Raw genomic sequence first — 14364 nt, 5'->3', positions numbered from 1 at the left:
TATGGCTTTCTCGCAGTTCGACGGATCATCAGAAGAGAAGCAAGTTTGTCGCCAGGGATAACATGCAAAAAAGTGTCGCATTTCATCCCAGTCTGCTGACTTGTATCGCCACACCCGCCTGGTTCCGGAGGAACCAGAGTCCAGAGGATGATAATTCGATACCGACTTAACTACACAGTGATCAGAAGTACCCAAAGGGGCCGTAACTGATACTGAAAACCGGTCTGGGTCGGTGGTCAACAGAAGGTCAAGACAGTTAGGAGAATGACCGTCAACGTCAGGTATCCGAGTTGCTTCGTGGACTAGCTGAGAGAGGTCAAACGCCAGGGCAAATTTCAGCGTCTCTCTCCCGGCGTGGTCGGTATTTTGGTATGGGAACAACCAATCCTTGTGGTGAGCATTAAAGTCCCCCAAGAAAACCAGTTTAGCAGTCGGATATCGACACTGGACGGTATCAGCCGTCTCGCTGAGGTACTCGAACATTCGAGTTGTCTCCATATCACCGCTGTGCGACCGATAGGTACACGCATAAATGATCTGCTCCATGCCCGTATCCAATAAGCACCACAAGATAGAAAAGTCGGGTACCTCCAGGTTGCGAAGACGCCGACAGCAGATATCATTTCTTGCAAACAAACATACCCCCGCACGTGATCTAAAGTTATGCTCAAGCGTGTATCCGGGGTATTGCAGGTATGCTATATCCGCAGGTCTTCCGATTTGCGTCTCCGTCAAGAAGAGTAAATGCGGCCTTTCAGTCTCCAGATGGTGGTGGACTGCGAGGAGATTAGAGTGCAGTCCTCTGATATTGGAGAGGTGCACTTTTAACGAGAGGAGGTGCAACCGCTGTGAAAACTTACTCTTCTTTTTTTTCGGTTCCATTGTATGCAAGGATGAATAGGAAGGGGAATGACAGCTGTACGAGGCGCTAAGTTCATTGACTCCACGATTTACGAAGTGACCGCACAGTAGGAAGGCTCGACTGGAGACTGCGGGGACGCCCGAACCCCCCTGGGAATTGCCATCGGATGTTGGTCTCATGTCGCAGGTCGCATGTTGGTCTGAAAGACCAATGTTTTGGAAAATAACGAATCTTTCTGGCATCGTACAGAAAATAGAATAACGCTGTAATGGTCGATTTATTTATATTTTGTTTCAAAAATGAAAACATAAATTTGCATTCATCGTTTGATACGCTACGTATTTCCGCGAAATAAATTAATTATGGCGTCACTGCACAAATTTACTTAATCCTGGAAGGGATTTGCTTTTGTTTATTATGATGTAGATAAATAAATAAGTATATTATGATATTACGCAGATCGCCATCTAGCCCCAAAGTAAACGTAGCTTGTGTTATGGGTACTAAGATAATTGATTTATATTTATGAATAATATAGATAAACACTTATAATATATAGATAAACATCCAGACACGGAAAAACATTAATGTTCATCATACAAACATTTTCCAGTTATGGGAATTGAATCAGCTTAGGACTTAGAAAGCAGGGTCACTGCCCACTGCGACAATCGACCGTCGATACAAAATCTAAACTTTATTATCTGCTGTGACATATCAAGACCAGTAAATCCGCAGTAAAGGGTCTACACTAAATATTCCTTGCATTCAGTTTCGGGGCATGCACTAGTGACTAGTGTCTACGACCCCGGGAACACCGGAAGCTTTGGTGTACCATGCAAACACGTGCCGTACCGTGCCGTTGTAGCTGGACAATGTTGTATTGTTACAAATAGTTGAAAGTCCGAACCGATATCTCGATCTTGACGATATATGTTTACCTACCTACACGTTGTGACGTGTTTCACATTTGCAATAGCTCGAGCCTGGATAAACTAAATAACTCACTAAACTGTTATTAACTACATCGGTCTAAGAGACCGATGCTATTCCATTTGTCATACAACGCGAAGCACGAGTTTTAAAGGTTACCGGACACTGATGAATATCTACAAGGTTATCGTTATAACACTCATTGTATAATAACTTTAATTGATAATTACTTAGAAAATCGTTTTAATTTTATAATAGCTTTTTGTTTAGCTCGGCGATAGCCGCGGCCTTAGGTAATCTTATTTCAAGCTGCCTAAATAGTAAATACCCACATTTATGAGTCAGTTTTAAAATAAAAATCTCTTACTACCTTTTCCATGTTTCTATCTGGAATCTTTAAAGCCTATCTTTCTTCTTCTATATATGCGTGTCCCGCCAAAAAGGCGGCACAACCAGTCTGATTTTTTAATGGTTTTTTCAGAAAGAAAAAAAAACCAAAGGATCAGCCGAAAATTCGAAGTTCACCGAGTAAAGTAGTTTGACTCATATAATAAATACGACAAAAAAAAAACATTCAAGTGAATCGCCCTGACCTAAGAATTCGCCTTTTGGGTGATATATTATATTCTTAATTTGCTTTTGGCCAATTCAAAAGTTAAAAGTAAAGTAGAACCTTGATTCGCTCAGTCGATAAAAACAGTAGCTACAGCATTCTTATCTTAGTTTTCTGGTATAATTAACGGTACCGAAGATAATCTCCAAAGAAGAATACAATCAGACTAAAAAGATTTGGACCTCAGAAAAAACCTCGGTTGGGTATGGTAAGTAAAAAATTTGGTATGACGCCAGACCGAATTAATCTCTAGCCTAAATCACAATAATAATCTTAACAAGTGTTAATGTAATAACAAAAGAAATGGTTGATAAAACATAACCTTTTTTTACACACAAAAGAAACTAAAGAAATTATTATGATCACTTTACTTCATTTGCATAATCAATCTGTACGTAATGTCTCACCTAATTTTCGATAACAGAAAATAGGAACTAAACTATACTTTTTCTTTTTTTCCTATGGGCTAACCCTAGGCACAGTAATGGCTTGCATACTCATTACTCGGTATTATCTGCGAGTTTAGAATACTCCTATTCAGCCACGCTCTCCAACCGGGCTCACTTGTTACGCAGTTAGCGTCGCTTTCGCTTCCAGTTTCTCATATTGCACTTTTTACACATTACCAGAACATTTGCGTCACTATTCTTAGTTTAATTAAAAAACCCATGTTTGGGCGTACACATAAGTATGATAATTGAGATCGATGAGTCTACAGAGCTGCGGTGTTATTAAGTTTTATTACACAACTTTTTTAAATTTTACTTTAATTAATTCGGTTATGTATAATTGAACACTTGACACTCAAAATATTAAATACAAAATAAGAGTTAAAAAAAATGTCTATATATTATGCCTTGCGTGAGACATCTAACCCGTATTTAGATTTATTTATCACGCACACAAAGATAATGAATATAACTTTATAAATAAACAGATGAATTTTAGTGATAGTAGTGAGTGAAGTGTTGCACTTAGTGGTTTACACTTATTTTCGTTTAAATTGTTAAATAAATATAGAATATATTTAAAAAAGGCAATAAAATACTAACTGATATAATAAAAGTGGAACTAAAATGTATGTGTAAAATAAATAAGTATAACCGCAGTCTAAAGTTAAAACGGGTGACATGACACAGGCATGGCCATTGAACACGTCTTGAGCTAGATTAAATTAGTAAGATGATGATAAAGAGGAGATATGGATGATTGACATACATATAACGATTAAAAAGCTCGTATGTAAAATAGCCACAAAAAAGCTTGCTTGAAAGTTTCAGTTGATCACTAACTTAACACATACTACTCTTTGGTGTGCAGCTGTAAACCGTCCAAACAAGCTGTCAATAAGGCATCGTCGCTCCGGTATAGAGGTGTAATCAAAGGCGTGCATTCCGAAAGGTGTTTATTACGTCAGCTTAACGATCTTTATATTGCTATTTAAGCTTTTGATATGCACTAAGTAGTTTCTTGGGGTATGTTGCTTGTTCAACAGGTAGTACAAAGCGTATTAAAAATTATAGAATAATTGTACAAAGAAACACAATAACTAATATCGCAATTGTCGTAAGATACATAAATACTAACTTGTAGGTGTAGTGTGAACTGTGAGGTAGGGGAGCATTGGGCAGTCGTGAGGCTAAGATACCCCTTGTTACAAGAAAGATATTGTAGATTATTAAACACCCTTGAACCAAATTAAATATTGTCATTTCCGACAGTTTTCAAATTTCAGGTGGTAATTATGTAAAAGTGCCCAATACTCCCATACCTCCCCTATCCCTATTACTACAGTAATTTTTCTCGCAAATATTTCTGTAGATATAGATTTATTAAGCCTGGAGTCACGCGTCCAAGTCAATAATTTGCGCAACATACAGTTTGCATATAGATCTAAGTAATTAACACGATATCTGATATGATAATCGCTCGGCACGCGTGCAAGCGCTTGGCTCGTGCTGGGAAAGTGTGCGCAATCAAATTAGGCGCAGCCGGTCGGAAAGCGGAACCGTTGCGTCACTGACCACCGGCCATCTGCTTGGAGATGTTACCGGAGTCTGTGTTGTTATCAGCCCTGCGTGAGCGTTCCAGTTAGCACTTTCGGTAGCAGTCAGTCGGTCAGTCACACATATACACAACACTATTCAGTGAGATGAACCACTAATCACATTAATCTAGGTTAAAGAAGCAATAGAAAAATAACGCATTCGACTCATAGATGCGACATATTTTTGTGTTTTTAAAAATATTTTAGTAGATCCGAAGATATCTACTGAATTTTTAAAACTTATGGGTAATGGAAAGGAAAATCGATCATTACTTCGGTACCAGACAGAATAAAAGGAGTAACTTTTTATCCTAGCCTATTCATGAGTCTCCGACTCGCACTTGACCCGTTTTAATTTAATATAATTTCGGGGCCTCTATAAACAAAAATAAAAGCCATAAGGTACAGGTGATCATTAAACGCGGATCGAATATTAACAGTTTAAGTGTTACACAGTACAAAGGTTTATATGGAAAATCATCATCGTCTACATTGTAAACCTATAGCGACCGACATACATTTAACGTGATCTGAGCCACGGTGGTGGACGAGGATAATTTTGTAAATCTACGCTGGTATTGGGAATTTGTGAACAGAAAAACGTATAGTTTTTGGCCTGCCCCGGGGATTGTTCGGGACGTTAGGTTTGTAGATTTACAAAGTAACGACTGTAGACCAACGAGGTAGAATAGAAATGTAGCATTGATAACAAAATAACAAACATTGTAAGTGGGGCACTTATGTAGTATACAACACACGGGTATAATGAAATAAATAAAAAAAAAAGCCTTTTATTTCTTCATACATTTTCATAGTTTCATATTTATCCATAATTTTAAGTATAAAAAAATTATTAAATAAAAAAACTCCGTTATTTAGAACCCTTTTTAAAGGTCAAGGCCTACTTCAGCATCCAGTTTGGTCCAGCCACGTATTTAATATCGTCCTCCAACCGATAGTGCGGTCTACCTCTAGCATAATTACAGCACTCATCTAATAATCATTTATGCGTAATGGCAGATCAAAACATTTGCATATCGGGGCGAGCTTCAAATAAAAGATACCATTTCCAGTTGTCTGACTTCGTTGAAAGAAATGGACTGTAGCTAACGGTTTGGCACAGTCTTGTTAGTAAGTAGGTAATTGTTGATGATCACAGGCAGGTAGAGAATGCACAGACTAAAGGCTACATGTGGCTCATTTTTGAGCCAACATGTGATTTTGACGACCTCCCTGGACAACTATGTCCAGGATTCCCGGTATTGCATGAAATTTAGGTGTAAAATAACAGGTCGAAGTGAGTAAAAAATGATGATTTTTTTAATGTTATTGTTGTTGTTATTTTATATTTCTACTAGCTGTTGCCCGCGACTTCGTATGCGTTTGATTTCGTTTTTAAAGTATTCAGTATCGCTAAGCCTTAAATGAGTATAGTAGTATATATATATAACATGTGACTGTCAATTAATTATAGACAAATAATTTGCAATAAAATAAAATTGCGACTATAATTAAAGACCTAAGCTATCCTATCTCTTAAGTTTGACCAGACTGCTCACGGTGTGCCAATTTAATTTTATTTAAAATCGGTTAAGTAGTTTAGGAGTCCATCGCGGACAAACATCGTGACAGGAGATTTATATATATTAAGATATTGTAATAAATCCTTTGATTATCAAAAGCAACTGCTGAGATTGGTGCCCGCTTATGCTCAGTAGATCAACAGAAGGACTTGACTTTCCGAAAAACCTGTTACTCAGTAGTAAGGTAGGCCCAATTCAAATGAAAAATATTTATATTTTGGTAGGACTTCGACTTCACTTTCGGGGAGGCGAGCTCGAACCTCTAAACTTTCTAAGCTACGAGTATATACGTTTCAAGCAATTGAAATATCATTTGCTTCAACGGTGAAGGCAAATATCGTGAGGAAACCTGAAAACCTGAGAGTTCTCCATAATAAAGTTTGTAAAGTCCACCAATCCGCACTGGGCCAGCGTGGAGGACTACGGCTTTAACCCCTTCTCATTGTGGGGGGAGACCAATGCCCTGTAGTGGGCCTTGAAACCGTAACTTTTAGTTCCACCATTAAAATGGTGGAACTAAAAGGTACTTTGATGACCATCAACACTATAGTACCTATATTATGTATATTGAAAAAAATCGTGCCGTGCTAAACCGTCAATCAGAGAAGACCTTCACAAGGTTTTCTGTACTCTGTTACTGACCCTTTCTCTTAACTTTTTTGCAGGTACACAAGAAGAAGTAGAGGCTTATCAATATGTAACTAGTCAAATGAGCGGCACGCGGCCAGTTGAGCTCATAAACAAAACGTATTATGGTAGCGAGGGCTGTCAAAACCTTTACCTTGCTCTGCAGCGCGTTCTTTTTCCTTCTTGCAGCATATTATCTATACGCATGTATGATAATGTCGTTTTATATTATGTTATATCTGAGACATTTTTGATCACGTATTATAACATGATTTACACATACTGGTATTATACCTACAATATACGACGCAGCTGGCATGTTAAATAACTAAATCATTGTTAGTTCTAATACAGCACTCAAAAAAATCCCATTTATTAATATAAGTTTTTGAACTAGTAACTTGCACTATTGTTAAGTGTTATTCGGATCACTCTAGTAAAAAGTATTGCGTTCTGCTTACTCACTGTATATTTATCATGGTGCTTTAACTATTTAGTCACCTCCCAATTCTGGTCACGTTTTGCCAATACTTATAACATTGAGTCATAGAGGTTTTTAATTCAAATTATTCATAAGTCATCATCGTAATAAAAAAATGCCGTTTGCCATTACCAACCCTAGGTGTGAGCCTAGTATACCAAAAGCGGTATACAGACCCATTCAGACGAGCCAGATTATCTGATAACTCATTCAGAACGCGTGTAGAAAGTTATTTACGACAAACGAATACAATTTTGAACTTTGTACCCCTGTTATAAAGTCCATTATTTTAGTTTTTTGATGATACAGTTCATGAAAGATTATGTGAGGTTAGTTACATAAAAGTACCCTTATAAGCGCGCGAACGTGCCCATAGCATGTTACGTGGCTACAAAGTATCCCTTAGTAGTCGGAAACTATTTTTACTTATAGCTTTGAAACGTGGTCGCTAACTATGGGCTGATGGAAAAGCCCAGGGGCGATGTAAAGAGCTTGGAGTTCTTCGTAATCAAAAGAGAAAGGAGTTGATCCTTAGAATAATTGGTCGTTGAACATATTGCTCAATGACTTTAAAAGTGATGCTATAGCGCTGGCTATAGGATACATCGCTTAAAGAAAAGAAGGTCTCAAATATCGAGCCAGATATATGTTAAAGTCAATTCTAACTTTTTTATCACTTCAGTTTTGATTTCGAAGTTTTAAGTTTGATAGAATTGAAAGTTATCTCAAAACCCAAGTCATCGCTATTGAACCTATTATAAATAGTAAAATAAAGATAATAACTAATAATATGTCTCTGTCGACTTAAAAAGTCATTATATTTTAACAAATTAGCATACTGAATTAGTAAATTACTTGTAGGTAGGTATTCTATAGCGGTAAAATTTTAGTATTAAATTACAACACATTATTATGACATACCGGTGGTCTACGTAGGTACCTATATATCGTACATTGTATGGGGAAATAATATTATGATTTATGAGTAGTAACTTACTTAATTGTAAATGCAAATAGAGTAGGTTATTAAATTAACACCCTAGATACCTATCTTAATATGTACTACCAAATTCTATATACTATATATATAATTCGAATCTCGGAATCGGCTATATATATAGCCGATTCCGAGATTCCAATTATATATATATATATATATATATATATATATATATATATATATATAATTGGAATCTCGGAATCGGCTCCAACGATTTTCATGAAATTTAGTATACAGGGGGTTTCGGGGGCGATAAATCGATCTAGCTAGGATTCATTTTTAGAAAATGTCATTTTATTCGTGTTTTATCGATAAATATATAATTGGAATCTCGTAATCGGCTCCAACGATATTCATGAAATTTAGTATACAGGGGGTTTCGGGTGCGATAAATCGATCTAACTAGGATTCATTTCTATAGAATGTCATTTTATTCGTATTTTATTGATATATATATAATTGGAATCTCGGAATAGGCTCCAACGATTTTCATGACATTTAGTTAAGGCATTTGTATGGGACAGACGACTATTTTTTTAAGTGGACTCATTCGCGGACGCAGTCGCGCGGGTCCGCTAGTTATCTTATATCTTTAAACGAGCAATTCTTATATATATATATATATATATATATATATATATATATATATAATTGGAATCTCGGAATTGGCTCCAACGATTTTCATGAAATTTGGTATACAGAGGGCTTCGGGGGCGATAATTCGATCGAATTTGTGTTCTCCGGTTATAACCGATTTGGTGCAACGAAGTTGCACGGGTCAGCTAGTGTTTATTTATTTGCGTAGATGTTAGTAAATTGATTGCCGAATGGCTCAGTGGGCAGCGACCCTGCTTTCTGAGTCCATGGCCGTGGGTTTGATTCCCACAACTGGAGAATGTCTGCGTGATGAACATGATGTTTTTCAGTGTCTGGGTGTTTATCTGTATATTATGAGTATTGTTTATAAAAATATCCATCAGTCATCTTAGCACCCATAACATAAGCTGTGCTTACTTTAGAGCTAGATGGCGATGTGATTACTGTCGTAGTATATATTTATTTAATAAAAAAAAAGGATAGGTAAATATCAAATTTTAAACCGACAGGACAGAATGACATATCCTGAATATGTTGTTTTTGTTCTATGCCTCCTGTGATTCCTGTTAGTGCCCAGCTGTGGGATTGTAACTAGGTTGGCAATAATCACGCCTACACTACCTTTCGTCAGTCTTGCGTATTGAACTGTTAAATCACCGAAGACTTCATAGAAGGTTTGGATTGAATTGATCAATTGACCTCCCTGGCCCAGAGGTGAACGATGTGTCCTAAAAGTGGGACGTCCCAGGTTCGGTTCCAGGCAGGGGAAAGGAAAAAAGAAAGCAAACCGATTAACAACCCATTACCGGCTCACTACAGGGCACTTCACACAAAGGGTCTTCTCCCAAAATGAGAAGGGGTTAAGGCCGTAGTCCACCACACTGGCCCAGTGCGGATTGGTGGACTCCACACACCTCTCCTCTCACTCACTTTATTATGTACAACTCTCAGGCATGCAGGTTTCCTCGTGATGTTTTCCTTCACCGTTGAAGCAAGTGATATTTTAATTACGGAAGTAATACTATAGTTTAACTTTCGTATTACTTCAATACCCGGTAGGTACTTACCCCACACAGATAAACCCGCTAATATCTTAGATATTATGTTAGATATAAAATAAAAAAGCGCATAACGTTTTCGGTTACAAATAGGAGTCTTAAGAAATGTTTATGTCAACGAAAAGAACAACGTTATTCATAATTGAGAACTTCCTGTGTTCTGTAGCCAAAATATAATACGGTCGCTTCCGTCACTATTTGAAATATCCGTCTTTTTACATAATAGCGTACATTTTTTATTAGAAGAACTTAATTAATGACCTTATTCGATTTAAGAACGTAACAAACTCAAACACGACCTAAATGCTACGTGCAACTCATGCCCTTTTCGATTTACACTTTGTTGTATGCAATTTTAGATGTTTGCCGAAAATTAAATAAAACCAGAATAATTAGTTATCGTACATAAACAATATAGTGTTTTTGTTTTATCTTAGTTTTAATAAATAGCTAAGAAAACCATTACTCCAAATATGCGTTAAATTTTAATAAACAGCGGATAACCATTTAGCACCGAATATGATCAAGAATAATGATATCTTTATTTCACAGTTAGGCTCTCCGAAAACAGTTAGTTACAAATATTATTAACGAAATTCAGATTATTGTCAAAAAGTACTTAGTATTAACGTGCGTGCGGGAAGCCTTAAGAACTTCATAGATTTATTGAGACCTTAATTACCTTACCTATCATACCTTACCAGCAGCTGAAAGTGTAGTCAAGTAACTAACTAACTTGCAGCTGCTCTCGTTTTGTATCTGAATTTCGTTAATAATATTTGTAACTAACACTTACACTTTGTCCCAACTAACTTGCAGCTGAATAAAACAATTGAAAAAACTTAAACTTAACTTAATAGGGCGCGTACCATATGGCCGATTACGCTATCAGTACGTGTACTGCACCTAAAATAAAACTAGGTAACACATGTAGTTTAGTGGTCCAGTTATGTAGATGCCGTGACGTCACCCGCATAAGAAGCATGCCTGCATATGGATGTATGGTGTTATTGTATTTTATTTCCCAGCTCACGCGCAACCTACTGACTCCGTGGCAGCGCTGTTGCGGCGCAGTGGGAATGGTGATAGGACAAACAGAACTAAGCCCCGTCTGCCGCACCGTGAATTTATTAGCATGTGTTACGGGATCTGTCTTTCCTATACCGGAAATGACGATTTTTGAGCATCGTTTCTACTCAGGTGCACATCTATACAACACCTATACGCTGTTTACGAAATTTGAAAAAACATTTCGCTTGCATTTCCTAAATAAGAAGTAATAAATTTAAAAATAAAATTATTCAACTCGTAAAAAAATTAACTTAATTTTACTATTAAAATTTTAGATTAATTAAATCTGACAAACTTTATTTCGAGAGCCCTTAGTGACAAGTATGTTACCAAACTGCACAAAAATGTACTAGACATTTGTGTGTTATCTATGCTACCCAATTTTATTTGCTACAAATTTTAATAGACTAGAAATTTAACTGAATATTTACTTACGAATAGTCAAATTGTAGAAAGTTTCATCCTCCGCCAGCAAGAGGATACTGTAACAAATAATATACATATTTAAAGAAAGAAAGAAAGAAAGAAACATTTATTTTTTACATTGCGCCACACATTACAATATTCACAACACCACATATGTTATGTGTGGCACAACCTAGAAAAAAGGTGCCAGCTCAGCATTGTGCTGCATGCGCCAGTGGGAGCATACAGCGCTGATTTTCAGTTGGCACCTTGTACCAGGTAACACCACGGAAATACGTAGCCATCTACTGACCACATTAAAAATGATTTAAAGTCCATCATTTATTATTTAAATGATGGACTTTAAATCATTCGCAATATTTTGACTAAGAACAAGGTAGTAGAATGTTAAATTGGTAGTAAGAAATGCAATGTTTATAACAAAGTCGTGGAGTAATGGACAGACGACCCGCGACCGCTCTACCGCAGTTGGAAGAGACAAGCTTATCTACAAGTATAAGCTGACATTTTGACCCGATCTGACCGCTCCGATCGTTCGATCTGTATGATTATGCGATCGATCGAAGATAGATCAACCCGCTTTCTCTGATATCGCTCTTCCTGTATCGACCCGATCAGGGATTTGCGTGATTTACATTATTGACATAAAAGGTTTATGTAACCAATTTTTGACGGCTAGCTGGCAAGCCCGAGGTTTCGTATGGGTGGCCATTCATACATTCTGCATTTCGAAGAACAATATCTATGCTAACGCTAAAGTAACGCTGTGTGGTGACAGCAGATCAGTATACAGTTGTCACCACCCCTTGGCCGCGGGTATCGTACGAGACGACTAAAGGAATACAATGGAGAACTGGCAGAAGCGTCAGAGGACGTGTCTGTGCTACTGCTGGCTACTGCTGTCTACAGCGACCGCCTACCGTCTGCCCAACGTTAGAGAGAGAGAGAGAGAGAGAGGCCTTTACTCATCTGCCCAGCGTTAGAGAGAGAGGTCTTTAGTCTAGCTGTGGACTGCTATAGGCTCTTGATGATTACTGAATAATTGAGGTCGGCTTACCAAGGAGCAAAGGCGCACGATCCGCGCACTGTTCATGGTGTAATATGCATAATTTATGGCATATGGGAAACACCCGGGTCATTTCCAATGTCAATATGCTAAACAGTTTTCACTCTCGATGGGTTCAAGTTTTACCAACTTAGGTAATACCCTATGTATGGCCAAGCTACATTTCATGACGTAAATTTCGTTTGTTTGTTTAGTGAGAAAAGCTTAAACAAAATATATCAAAGTAATTGATTCGTATTTTTAAAATACCGCATTGAGACAATAAAATATTTTTAATGAAGAATTAATAGCAGATTTTCTGCTTAATTCAATTACACACACACTAATAAATAAGGGGCAGTAGACGAGCAAATAAATAAGGGGCTCCGATTTGAAAATATGACGTAGGTACCGCACCTAAAGGTATTTGTATTATAAGTGGTTGGTTTAAGATTTTCTACTTAAATGAGCTACCTAAAACTCAAACAAGCGAACTCGGCACTTGACGTCACTATGTAGCTTATATTATAATTTTGATTAGTCTGCACTTTATACTTTAATAATACTTTTAAGAAGTGCCATGCATACTTTAATAATATTTTACTAATAAACATTTTAAAAACATATCAGTATATTTTTAATTTTTGCCAACCCTATCAGAAACCCGCGTGACGTAATGTACTCTACGTGCCTAGATGGCTTGGTCGAGTTCTAAGACCCTGGTCTTAACTAGGGTCTTATAACTCGGCCAAGGTCTTAACTCGTAGGGTCAGATTCAGTTATTTAGATATACATCAAAAAAAAAAACGAATCGAATCGCGATTAGTTTTATTTAAAACAGCAGTTTATAAACAAAATGTATACCCATATGGGTTAATACACAAGACCCACGTTGTTGGGCTATCAGCAACATCACGTAACACGCTAAACGTGTGTTGACATGAACCAAATTGGACGTAGAATTACATGTGGTTGGTTCGCGAACTTTTCCCATTTTCTTTGATAGAAAGCAATTTTATATTGCACGAATACAGGTCTGCATCAAATTATTATCTACCACTGTTGTAAAAATTTTGATGTCTCGATGTATTTATTATTTTGCGTTCTAAATATAATATATAAACACCGATGTCAATATAAATTTGAAAATTAAAAAAAAAAAACCTATTGCAAGACAGCCGCCATTGACCTATCCCAATAAGATTTAAGCAATTGAAATATATAAACAAAATATGTTTTAATCGCTTAGCTGATCGTTTAGCGTTTAAACCCTCTTTGTTTAGCGTTTAATCACTGGGGTTATGTCGATCTCCCTGGGTCCCGATAGGGACAATTTGGAATTTTATAATGTCTGAAATTTCTCAGGTCTGGTCTTCCACGGCTGGCTAGTTACCATCCTACCGACAAAGAAGTGCCGCTAAGCGATATAGCGGTCCGGTACTATGTGGCGTATTAACCGATTAGGATTAAATATAACTGCCATACTCCCTAACAGGTTAGCCCGTTACCATCTTAGACTGCATCGTCACTTACCACCAGGTGAGACTGCAGTAACTTGTAGTGGCATAAAATATTAAAAAGTTAGTAATGAAGTATTACTATGGAGTTTGCTTAGGTTAATAAGCTACTCATAAGTCGTAGCATCTACATGGTATAAAAAATTGTTCGGCGACTCAGAGTGTTAAAATAGGTGTTGCGGGATGAAATATATATTGCTACTCTCTTATGAGACAAAGGGATTGAAAGAAACACTGTACGCGGTTTCTATATGGGCAGGCGCGCTGGTAGTGATAAATATTTTAAGACCGAATATTAAGTACCTAATAATGCTTAGCTCTTTGAGAATCGAACCTGATCTCGTATTCCGTCGATCCATAGTCGGAGATATAACCACTACACCAAAGGCTCAATATTGTAATGATAATGAACATGACTACAACTCAGTATAACTAACTCAGTCATAAGCCCCAATTTCATTTCATAAACCCGTTTTTTTACAGAATATCATAAGCTTTCTCAGC

General features: G+C 37.1%; 1 protein-coding gene across 3 annotated transcripts in view; it reads right to left on the bottom strand.

The window, feature by feature from the left end:
• LOC120624954 (GAS2-like protein 3) overlaps positions 1-14364 on the bottom strand; it is a 110043-nt gene that overhangs the window by 46402 nt on the left and 49277 nt on the right. For 2 of the 3 annotated variants that reach the window (XM_039891796.1, XM_039891797.1), the window contains exon 2: positions 11308-11354. The exons of the other annotated variant lie outside the window; for it this stretch is intronic. The gene's annotated coding sequence lies outside the window, so the exon portion shown is untranslated. The remainder of the gene's footprint in view (positions 1-11307; positions 11355-14364) is intronic. 3 annotated transcript variants of the gene reach the window in all.

The sequence above is a fragment of the Pararge aegeria genome, chromosome 7, assembly GCF_905163445.1.
Source record: "Pararge aegeria chromosome 7, ilParAegt1.1, whole genome shotgun sequence".
NCBI lineage: Eukaryota > Metazoa > Arthropoda > Insecta > Lepidoptera > Nymphalidae > Pararge > Pararge aegeria.
The sequence above is the reverse complement of the archived record's forward strand: the minus strand, read 5'-3'. Positions and strand labels throughout refer to the sequence as shown.